Genomic DNA, 12714 nt, shown 5'->3' with positions numbered 1-12714 from the left:
GCTTAGATGTTCGCACTCCTTTCTTCCACAGCCCGATCCCTTCCACCCCCACTTCCCCAATTCCCCTCACGCCCCCAACTGCTGCCCTCGCCACCAGGGTGGGTAAAAAGATCTGTAGGCTTCCCTTTCACCCCCGAGCATTATGGTTTCCAGGCTGGCCAACAGTAGGAGATAAAACCGTGGCCGGGCTTCTGTGGGAATCGATGCCCAAAAGTAAAACGGAGGGAAGGATAACCTGATATTTCAAAGCAACTGCTGTGGAATGCCAGGTTTCAACGGCAATGCGACTATAATATAGAAGTCAGAGGTGTAATAATAATAACAAGTCCCAAAAACCTAAACACAGAAAATGTAGTGTAGATTAAGCTAAGCCACCATCACACAAGGACAATAAAATATATGATCACAGAGCTTCCACTAACCCCCCTTTTAGTTTCCATGCTAATTTGTCTCTTGCCTTCCTTGATCCATTTCCAACGAGTCTGATCCGCTCTCGTTCATCTGAAATCTATAATTGACCGGATAGAGCCACGCAGACAGCGATCGCATTGCTGTTTCCTTGTTGTCTGCAGGTCCCGTACCAGAGAACAAAGTATGTGGTTTAGATAAGGTGCCAAATGTGTCTAAAAGCCAGCGATGCATTCCTCTCATGATGTAACATTTGAGAGCTGCTTTGTTGCAAATTACTTACACTTGTTCTCTACCCAATAAAACGTTTTTTTATGTACGCAATTTAATTTTAAAACTGTACGAGGAATTCAAAAAGCAGATTAAAAAAACAACAACACGAAGACAAGAATAGGGAAAAAGTGAGAGAGGATTGTGGATAAAACTTGTTAAATTCCCATTCTCAAAATCAACATCCACTGGACGTATGGAGCTCAAAACATTAAAATATACGTATATTAAATAATTAAAATTGAAGTACAGATTGTTAAAAGTATAACTTTTAAGCATTTTTCTCTTCAAAAATCAACAGCTAATGAACAAAATGTAAACTATATAATACTCTTAAAATTATATGTGGTAAATGTAGCATCTGCAAGAATATTACAATTTGAATCGCCAGACTGTACAAACTGAACACAAAGATATGTGACGCAATTATATTTCTGGCTGTTAACTACTATTCCTCAAAAGCCCAACAGACGCAGATATTTCCATCACTTTGTTATCCTAATGTTGTGATTTGCAGCTGTCTATCTGCGGCTGAACCCAACACTCACACGGAGCAACTTGTCAATCAGACCGTCGCCCAGATGTTTCCAAACCAGTAACGTATGTAGAAAACTACCACCTGAGAGCAAAACTCCAGTCGCAGGCGGATAATGACGGGTCAAACCCACTGACATGTGAACTTTATTATGACAAGCCGCAGATGTGTAACAGTGGCCAGGACCCTGTAGCACCGGACAACGGAGACATGCTGCTACTTGAAAAGGTGCTCAAAGAATTACACCGTGTGGACGTCTGAAAGGTCCACCAGATCCCCAGGTTTAAATATGAGATCAAGGTATGTGCTTTACAAACCCAGGTTCCCTCTTTTCCTCTTTTTTTTCATGTTAAATATGTTTAAAGAACATACCAACATGTTCTCAAAAAGATCTATGGTTATATAAAAATAGAAAACTGTAATAAAGAGATCGGGTGACTAAAAACAAGCTGTGCGATAAGAAAGTCTCCTCTTAATCACATAAATCAATTAACAAAGCACTAAGACACCCTCAGGAGTCTGTTAATCGAGACGTATGAAAAGCTGAGCAAATTAAAGACCGTTCTACCTGTTTTGTAAGCGCCAGTGTCAGTATAGAGGGATATTAAATCTCTGATATCTTCCAATTAACAGAAATAAGGTTCCTGTATGTTTAGCTTAACTATAAGCTACAGGTCTTCTATTCAATCATGCTAACCAATAATTTTCCACAAGACTCCACTTAACTTGAAAGAGGCCTAATCTTTCATGCTAAACTGAGGGTCTCTTCAGAGGTGACTGACTGGCTGCTGTCGCTGCCGAATCAAAAGCCCGTCTTTAAATCGGGGGCTCCGGTTTCACACTTCACACACTTGGAGACGCAAGCTGCAGAAGCCCACATCGACGCGGACAAATCTGACCAGACAGAACAGTCAATTACTGTAACGACCATTAATTCTCAAACATTGTAAGATTATGCCGTTTGCTTGGCCCAGCATGCACATATTTTGCAAAAGTTTAAGCAAATATTTGTGGAAAAATATTCAAGGCCAGGTAGCTGGGTATCCAACCGTGATCTGAAAGTATAGCTGGAAGCTACATCTCTCTGAATGGCGCAGGGTGAATTACGCTAGATTAAAGGCAGGAATTCGAGGTTATGGTTACATTTAATAAGGGACACAGGTAAAAAAAGGCTGGGTGATATTTTGACTAGTTAATCAGTTGCACTAGAATTAAGATTAGTGATCAGAAAGGATTAGGTTCAGGGTTGGGCCAGGCTACGGTTATATCAATTCCAAATACGGGATAGGGCACCATGTCTATGCCATTAACTATATAGGAATTGGTTGCTTGTCTGTAGCTGCAGATTGGGGTGTTTTCTGTGATTGCTGTATTTGTACACATGTGCAGCGCTGAGTTAATAACTTTTCACTTCGCAGCGCACTACCACAGTTCAGATCTGTAATACTATTTTGTTTTATCGGTTCTTCATTATCATCCCTGTATTAAATGTCAAATTAAAAATGTTTAAACTCTGAAATAATGTTACATGTGAAGGTGCAAATACATTAATAAATATAACACATTTCATAGGTGCCTAAAAAAGGGTTTTGGGTTGCTAGTGGGTCAGTCCTTAAAGCCATTATGTCAGATGATCAAACCTTCTGGACCACATCCTCCTAGAGCTGGCAACGCTTGAGAAAAGAAATCATTTTTCACCCAAGCTTGAGCGTATACATATTTCTCCTTCTCGTCCGTGAAAGAGAAAAGAGGAACGGAGCCAAAAGCAACTGCAAACATCCACTCGAGGTGTTGATAGCAGCACGGACAGACGCATTCCCCGCAGAAGAACGCAAGACCCTGGCGCTTCCTCGCACTCCCACAAACAGCGCCGCGGGCAGAAAATGAACGATCCACCGACGATAAGAAAACCCCCATCCATCTTTGATCGGGCTTGTTAGAACAATCAACAGATTGCTTTCGGAGGGAAATCTGCCAGATTCTCCACAAAGTCAATGCTGTTGACACCAGACTGTCAGACAAAGAAAAAGTCATTCCAGGTAAACTGAATAGTGCAGAGTCAACATTAAATTAATGTGAACTAATTATTTGTTCATAGACCCCGCTGTGATGCAGTTAACAGTCCCTTCCAAGAACTTAAAAACGTATCCATGCAAGTTGTGGTGGGAATTGGAAACGATTTTAAAAGTGGATGAGAACTATATGACCCTATTTTTTCTCTCTCTGACACTTCAAGAGAAACTACATGTCAGCGAGACAATTAATAGGCCTTTACTTTACCCCCCCTCTCTGCGTGTGCTCGTGGAGAGACATGTAAATCTCATGTACAGCGTGCAGAACAAAATAAGGATTTAAAAAACAATCCCACGAAAAACAGGCTGTGGTTATAGCAGGCGCATCCAACTGCATATCATCTAGAAAGTCTTGTCTCTGATTCAAGTGTGTTAAATCACTGAAGAAGGGAGTCCCCAGGCGTTGGATCACAGGAGGCCGTGACTAAACTACAGTGACAGAAATATGACCACTGTTGCCAAAACCGAGCTTGAAAGAAACAGGAAACTGCAGGTCTCTCCGGAGGACCTCCATCTCTCCCACTGTATCCATCCACGGCTCGGCTCTCTGTAGCAAAAGGCTGCGAACCAAACGCGCCTCGTTCTTAATTACAGTCTGATAGTCACACTGACACAAACATCCATTAATTGCCGTTTCCCTCGAGTGCCTCAATTAAACATGTTGGATAAGTTTACTCGCTATTCACAGATTATTTCCATCGGGTGATTTTTAAATTATTACCTGTGAGCTCTCTTCCTCGGCATCAAGTGATTGATCATCATTCCTTAGTGAAAGGGACTCGATCAGCTTTATTTTTTCAATAACTCTAATAATTCAGATAATCTGCGTTTTCTTGTCCTCTTAGGAGCCAATAGTATTATATTGGAAATGTGCATCAACTGTGAAACCAAAATCTTTAACAGTCACTGCACAGTGCAGTTAAAGCAGTATATACAATCTATAAGAGGACAGTTTTTTCTGTTTCCCAGAACAAATAGCCTTTTACTTGTCTTTTTATGTGTTTCCAAATAACCATGTAAGAGTCTCACACACGGATTATATGCATGGGTCACGGGACAAACAGATGTGCTACTGTAACCAGCAATTCCTTCTTCAACACACAGTTTCCATCAAAGCAAAGAGGGGAAAATCCTACACAGGTCTGTGCGTTTCAGAAATGCAGTGCAGGATCGTAATGGAAAAATCAGAAGAACGGGACAGGGCTGTTAATGCAATCGAGTTGAATGTTCCTCATGTCGGCCACAGACTGCATTACTACACCCTAAGCTTTTTTTTCCAGAAGCTAGGTTAGGTATAGTCACATAAAAAACACAAGGAAAAATGCAGCAGGGCCTAATCGTGCTGTTTGCTCCTGGTTATAGACACAAGAGTGTCACGGTATAAACAAGCCAAGGCATGCCACCTCAAGTCTTGCAACACAGAAATCAAAAGTGAAGTATTGGTACTTTCAAATGATCTATTTCCATAAACATACTAAATAGAAAGGGCCATAATCTCACCCTTAAAACAATAGAAAATACACCGGAATTTTTGCCCATCTATATCGAGAACGTTTATCTGGTATTGTCAAAATCAAGAGATCATTTGTCTCTGGTAATTTGTATAAATTCATTTAAATTGTACTCAAATACATTTCCATCTCAGGAGCTCTGACAATTTATGTTAAGAGAGAGTTGAGGAGAAGAAAGTGGTGTCATAACACTATTTAACACCTGAGAGTAAAGTACACGTCTCACGTCACACGCAGCTCCTTCTCCCGTGCAAAAAGAAACACCGTCTCGACGTGTCGCTCATTAAACGAGCGCACCTATTTAACCCTGCAGTGACACACCTCCCCCCCGGTCAAATATTTCCACGGATTTCCCTCAGCGCTCATTAAGAGCTCCTTTTCAGTTCGGGTCAAGGGGGGAACTGTAACCACGTTTCTCGAAGGAAATAATCTCACAGCTTCACCCAATAAGCCGCCCTTGGAAATGTCAAGTTGACGCGTCTACAGTCAACACGGAGCGATTGGTTTCACTGGGAGGCCGGCGCAGACCTCACACGATGTCTTTGGATAACCCCCCCCGCTGTGGCTGTCAGTCTGTAATCTCCCGAGGAGGGTGACAGACATACAGATAATGTCCATGTAAATTGGGAGTATACAGATTTCAGCTCAGAATGTGCAGACTACAAAAATGCAGAACTGGCACTGTTTAAACATGTATATCAATCTCAAAGATGGACAAAGGAAGCTATTGAATGGATACCAAGAGATGAAGACCTAGAAGGTGGGAATTCCTCTTCATATTCCGCTATTTCAAAAAAAAAAAAACTAACATCGACCTTTACCCTCACGACAAACTGCACTAATAGGAGATGATCGTAAAGGTCCTTTTTTGTCCCCATAGAGAAGTCAGAAACGCGGGGTTACGGGCGCAGGCGGGCGAGCACAGAACAGGGAGATAACGGTCCATTTGGAAAAGAAATACGCCGAGAAAGGATCTCCCCGAGCTGTAAAAGCAGGAAGTGTGCACACTGCAGCAGACACTGACCTATAAAACATTTAAAAGATATGACCACAATATGGAAACATTCAGCCACTCCATCGTCAGTAATAAAAGTCATTTTTCAAATTTCCTCAAACGTCTTCCAAGTGGAATAATCTTTATATGGGTTTCCAAAATAAGCAGCTCGAGTTCCTTTCTGGCTGTGAAAGCGCCGAGATGTTTCATTTCCAGGATGGGAGCGTAAAAAAGAAAAAGAAAATCAACAGCTATAATGAACGGCCTTCTTGGTGAACGCCAAGGAAAATGGCAAGTGTCCCTTGGATTACGTACCAGTTGTTCAGAGCAAAGTGATTTTGCAAGGGAATTAATAACGCTTCTCTCTTTCTTTTCCACTAATGCTAGAACGAACAGAGACCTGCGAGGCGGCGCTCAAACGCTTACACACCCCCTCGCCGTCAATCGGTTAATTAAAGTAGAACCGTTACCGTCTTCTCTGGGCAGAATGTTCCTCCAAAACACAAGTCTTGTAAAAAAACTATTGATTTATAAGCTTGGTTCAATCAGTCATATATCAACTGAAACGGTGGCTAAAGGATTAAGAGATTTCAGATGAAAGGTGTGAATACCTATGTTTGTGTTTGTGTGAAGTATAATCTGGCAGAAATATACTATGAACTATTAAATCACACACTTGATAAGGAGATTGTTTTAAATATGACTTCAATCTCCCCGAAGGCGCTAGTTGTTATTAAGGAGGACTGAGGGTGTGAAATTAAGTGCACATCTTTTAAAAGTCATCATGTGATGTGAAAATATGATAAATCGGTGCACTTCTGAACCTAGTGTTCTTTTTTTAATTTTCCAAAGTAACACTTTTATTAATATTTTTTTCTGGAGGCTAGATGTCTCTACGCAGAGCTATAGATCATTCTTCAGTCCATATCCAAATGAGTAAAACACACCGAGAACGCAATCGAGCGGCTTGGGCTGGAAAAGACTGACCTAATTACCAGAGCTCAAACACAAAAGAAGAAAACAGCTTTCGTTATTTATGGACGTCTTAAAAAGGTCCTGAAGAGGCATTTTCTTTGTTCGAAAAAAAAAAATAAAACATAAAAATGAAAGAGAATTGCTATAAGTCATGGCCTGACAGGGCATGTCTCACACATACTGTCTTTTAACACTAATGAAATGGGAAATTTTCAGTGCTTATCATTAAACAAATAACAAGCCTTCAGGAATGACTTATACAGTTTCTTGGATATCTTCCGCCACCCCCATCCAACCTCGGGTTTGAGAAAATAACGAGGCCGGCAAGTCTCAGAGGGAGAATTTATATAGTGCACCGCTACCCAGAAATGAAATGCAATGCAGAATCCACCCCCCCACCTTGTCATGCATGCACACGCACACACACGGTAAAATAAGTCCACGGGAGTTCATCAAACTCCCGCAAGAAACTCTGGTGTTCAAACCCAGAGCGATTCGAACTGCGGAGACATGCCATAAAACCTGGACACGCCACTGCAAAGAGTGTCTGAAGAGCTGGAGACCACGTGACCACATCTGGTAACGATCACCTCCTCCCCTCACTCGAGAAATAACTGAGGATGCCCAGCGCCGGCCTTATCGAGGTTTACTCCTCAGCCGGGGATGTCGTACATGGCTTTCATTCATGTTGCATTATCTCACGTCATGCGTTGAATGAGATACAGGCAGGCCGGTTATGTTTCGAGGACCGCACTCATCTTTCGTTCACGCTTTCAAATCCATTCCTCAAAAACTTGACCAAAGCGAAGCTAATATCATCAGTTTCAAATGCTGAAAAACACATTCAAAGATACAGAGTTAGTGGATAAGTGATTTTGAAAGCACGATTTGCACAATAAAATCACTTTTTTTTAAAGGCAGAGAAAATGGAGGCTTGTTACACGTCCTGTAAACCCATTGAGAGGAGTTTATTAAGTATCCCACACGGGGCTTCAGAAATAACTCTGCAGCCAAGCTGGTCTTTTGCCCCCTTTAAACAATCCACTGTGAGCTGTATTTAAACAACAGACGGTAAAGTCACTTTGGATCGTCGTCCGTACCCAAGAAACGATCGCTTTTTATCGTTGGACAGAGATGGGAAGTGACAGAAGGAGGACATTTTGGAGAGAATCCTCTTGTCCGGCCGCCAAAGACAACAGACACACGCTGAGGCGAGTTAAGCCGTTTACAAGGCTTTGCAAACCTACTGTGTGTCAGAAACCATATCGGCTGTGCAGTTAATTCATCATTTAATTAATTATCTGCACGGATTGCACCCACCTCACACCCACCGAGTCTCACTCAGTACGGGTACATAGTGGGAAATACTTTTGGACTGGTAGTCTGAAATTGACTGCGGACACCATTATGTTTGTGAATAAAGTGAATACATCTTTGCCAATCTATTGAATACAAGTCATTACACATTTGTACTACGCAAGGTCAGGTAAATGAACAGCACTTTTTCTGAGTCTCTAATAAGTAATCAGTGAAACGAGAAGACATTTTTTGAAAACCTTTTGAGGAACACCGTGTTACCATCAACTGTAGCTTGAGAAGTCATCCTCTCGAGTTGGGATAGGTAATAAACCATAAATACAACCCTGTGCCATTGAAGATGCAAACCTGAACTCCAGGAGCAACAGAAACCCAAGAGAAACATCTCTGTTATCAAATGCTTCACCGCTGATAGCCGTCCAAATCAGGCTATTTCATTAGAGATGTTAACAATGCTAGACTGCTTCAGAATCGACGGTGAGGACAATCCACCAAGCATTCAGCACATTGTTAACCACAACCCACATTTTTTTATTAAGACAATAAAAAAAAATCTGGATTTGTTTTTCTTTTTCTGTATATTGGAGAAAACAAACACACAAACACAGAGACACACGCACAGAGAAATAACGGACTGTGTACGACAAGAAACAGGGAGTAAGGAGGTGTGAAGATACAGCCCTATGTGTCCATATCAGTGGGGGTTGAATGAGGTTTTTACAGAGGAGCAGACGGCTCTATGTACTACTAACCTGGAGGCCAGGCTGGCGGCGGGAGAGGAGAGGGCGGCAGGAGGGAAGGCAAGCAGAAGGAGGAAGACAAGGGAAAGTTGGTGAAGAGGAAGCAGGAGAGGGAGGAAAAAGGTAAATAAAGGAAAAATCAGTTAGCAAACAACAAACATAAGATGTGTAAGAATTTGTATTTGATCAATCTTACAAGGGAAAGAAAGGGTACAAAAAGCATTTGATATCCAGAACTGGATACTATTTATCTTTAAAGCACAGAATCACCTTTGTTACATGTCATTATGCGGAGAACGTGGAGGTAACTTAGCGAGACAGAGAGTGGTTTCTGAGGCGTCTAGAGTTGCTGCTTGTTTTGAGGAAGCTGCGGTTTCGTACATGATGGGTTAGAAGATACACTAGCCCCCCCCCGAAGAGCGATCATGTGTTCGGGACCGCTTCTGTTTTTAAACTAGACGAGAGACAAACGTAGGAGCGATAAAGTCAAGTTTCAAATACATACATCAAAGAAGGCCCTTACAGAACGAGGCCGTTTTGACCACCCACACATTTATTATTATTCAGCTATTCACTGGTGTGACAGACTGCCAAGAATCGTCAACCGCAAGTGCATTTTCCCTGACCCATACTTGAGCCAAATTAGGGAAGTAGAAATAAACAAACAAAAAAAATGCATAATGCCAGAAAAGAAAACTAATATATTTATATCTGTTTATTTACTTTAATGGCAGCTTAAATTCTGGCAGGCCATCCTTAGATATCAATGAAGTGTTTTTTTATGGCGAGTCATTCATGATTTGCCCGTGATACGGATAATCTTCATCTTTTTAAAATGTTTACTGTATGATTTTAACATCAACTGCTGAAAAGCTCCTAGTTCCATAACATTTTTACGTCTATAAAATGTGTGTCGTATGTGCCAAGCCGGCTGAACAATAAATAACCGCCAAGAGGCAAGATGACGGATGTGCTCTACGGGCCGCTACTAAATTATCACTGGACTCCGCAGACACGTACGGCGACCGCTTCACAATCATTTTGACACAATTGAACAGATTGTAGTCGTACTAGAGCTTCCCAAAACAAACACCACCGGGCTTTTTGTGTGGCGAATCGCAAATTTCACATCACAATGACTGAAACTCAAACCGCTTTTATCGAAGAGCAACCCAAGAGCGAGCATCCTTGACCCCATGCCAACGCCGTGCACAAACAAGAGACCATAAAAGCAGCAGAAAGCTCAGGTTTTGTTTTTGTAAATAAGATTTCAGCAAGAGTTTCACATAAGGTTGACAGGCAAACACTACCCCTCTCATTAATCAGCGTTTACATAATACAGGTGTACCCCGCTTTGCACGGATCTGTAACACGGATTTATGACGATATTTTTTAAATCAAAATTTTAAAAGCATTCAAATATCAGACGTTCGTAAAACCTTGCAGAGATAAGTGGCATAGCTGTTTTTTAAAAGAAAAAGTTCAGTAATTTAAAAACTATTATTCAAATTATTCAAAACTCAAACAAAGAGCACGATCCCTCCAATAACGCCTGTTCCGCCGGGAACAAAATGTTGATGATGGTAGATCTGTTTAGCTTCGATATTTTAGTTCTAAAAAAAGAAAGATAATGTGAAAAAGGATCAAAAAATAATGTTAATGAACTTCGTTTTGTATGAATTGCTCTCTTGTGAGAAGCGAGGTCTACCTGTACAGTCACGGTCGCTTAGGAGGGAGTAGCGCAGCCACATGCTTATTCTGAAAACATCACAAACACAACGCTCTTTAAAATGCACCATAATAAAGGATCTGGGTCCCCTTGATTACATATAAATTATTTCATCTACATTCTGCATTGCATTTCACACAGCTCTCGCAGACATGCAATTCTGGCAAAATGCAAGTTTATCGGCAACCACCTAATTCTTATGTCATGACATCATCGCCGCGCACAGAAGATAACGCAAGCTGAGACAAATGTCTCGTCTCCTGGTCTGATTCCCTTCCCACAGGAGGCGGCGAACAACTAAGACAAATGGTTTCTGAGGGGCTCTTCTTCAAACAAATCCATTTATATATTTACGCCGTTCACTCATATATAACATATTCAGGTTTTGTTTCTTGTTTCTGACCAAGTGGAACATATTACTGCGTCTTTCAAAGAAATGCCTGACTAACACAACCATTATTTATATAAAGATGAGAAGAATCGTATGCGATCGTATTGTTTTAGCTGATTCGGTGTTTGCCTCGAGCCAATGTAAACTGTTCGTGATGTCACAGGAGTTAAGAGTGCGGCAAGAAAATAAAGGCGTTCACCGAGCATCGCCTGGCAGACAGGTAAACATAGCCCACGAGAAGTGTGCGTCAACTCGACTACGGGGGCTGGGAACGGCGTAAAAGAGTTTAAGTAAAATCAAACCTTAAAATGTCTCAAATTAACGCATACATATGTTCTGATATTCTTATCTGCAAAGTGCATAATCTTGTTAATTGTCTGACATCCCTAATAAATGTACTTCTGGGCTTGTTGAAAGCACACACACAGCTGTTAGTGAGGCAGGGGCTGCAGTATATTATTCACTGTATTTGAAGTGTTTATCACAAAGCTTTATGGAGAGCAGAATTCTCAGAGTGGATGTAGGTCAACTGAGGGCACGATGAGACACAGCTGATGACTTGCTGGGTTTGAGACTATATTTACTATTATTCACAGAGGCCTAATAATAATAATAATAATAATAATAATAATAATAATAATAATAATAAATGATATATGTATATAATGACAGATACCAATTGTCTTCCTTCTGCAGTAGGTTATAACACACATAGGTTCCTGTCTTCTTATTGGGGATTGAGAGTGAACTCCACTCAGCAGCAAGAAACAAACACCAAAAAACAACACACAACAACAACAACAACAAAAAGGAAGTCATAGGTCGGTGTGTTGAGAGATGATGCAAATGATCAGGACACAGTGTGGATCCATTCAGCCCAGCTGGGGGGACAGAGACACGCGGACATGCAAAGCAGCAGACGCAGACACAGAGAGAGAGAGAGAGAGAGAGAAGAGAAGAGAAGAGAAGAGAAGAGAAGAGAAGAGAGAGAGCGCAATATATAACATGCCAGGGCAGAGCACTCACTTTCCCAAGAAATCCCACATCAGCCCACCTATCGGCTGCGGGGCGGCCGAGACAGAGAGGTGTTGCTCAGAGTGTGCTCTGCCACTGGACCAGGGGGGACGGGGGACGGGACGGACAGGGGACGGGAGAAGAAGGCAAGGACAAGATGGTAAAGAGGAACAGAAACACACAGTTCATTAGACACACACCGTATGAGGAACAAGGACACGGCGGTCGAACCCTCTTTTGAGAGAGAGAGAGACATTCACAACGGAGTTATGATGGGAAGCTTCCTCTTTGTGATTGTATTGAGAAATCATAAACAAATCAAACAAACACACAAATAAATAAAACGCAGGCAAAGCGTAGCACTGGAGCTGGCTTTGTTTCCGAGCTGGAGTCTCAGTATTTGGTTTATCCGGTGATGAAAACCTCCCTTGGTTGAATGTGTTTCAGATAAGAGAACATTAATATTCCTGGAACGGTCTTTTGACTGTTCGTACTGACTGAGTCCAAACACTAACATTACTTTTGCTCATTTTAATGGAATTGTAAAAAATATAAAATAATACACTTAAAAAAATTCTTATCTAAGCGATGTTTTCTCTTTGTTAAAAGTGATACTGCTGTTAACAGTGTTATGTAAGGGGTAATTAATGTTCAAATGCATAATATATACATGTATAAAAGTTTAAGAGGACCCATGTATGCTTCTATAAAGTAGACTCCTACACGCAAATGAAAAGGTCTCTGAAAGTGTAGGTATA

At 41.3% G+C, this 12714-nt stretch overlaps 1 protein-coding gene across 7 annotated transcripts in view; it reads right to left on the bottom strand.

Annotated features, from left to right (window-relative positions):
• The window catches only part of erc2 (ELKS/RAB6-interacting/CAST family member 2), a 272071-nt gene that overhangs the window by 126237 nt on the left and 133120 nt on the right, over positions 1-12714 (bottom strand). The gene's annotated exons all lie outside the window — the stretch shown is intronic.

This window comes from Amia ocellicauda, chromosome 3 (genome assembly GCF_036373705.1).
Source record: "Amia ocellicauda isolate fAmiCal2 chromosome 3, fAmiCal2.hap1, whole genome shotgun sequence".
NCBI classification, from domain to species: Eukaryota; Metazoa; Chordata; class Actinopteri; order Amiiformes; family Amiidae; genus Amia; species Amia ocellicauda.
This window is presented reverse-complemented; position numbering and strand designations above follow the sequence as displayed.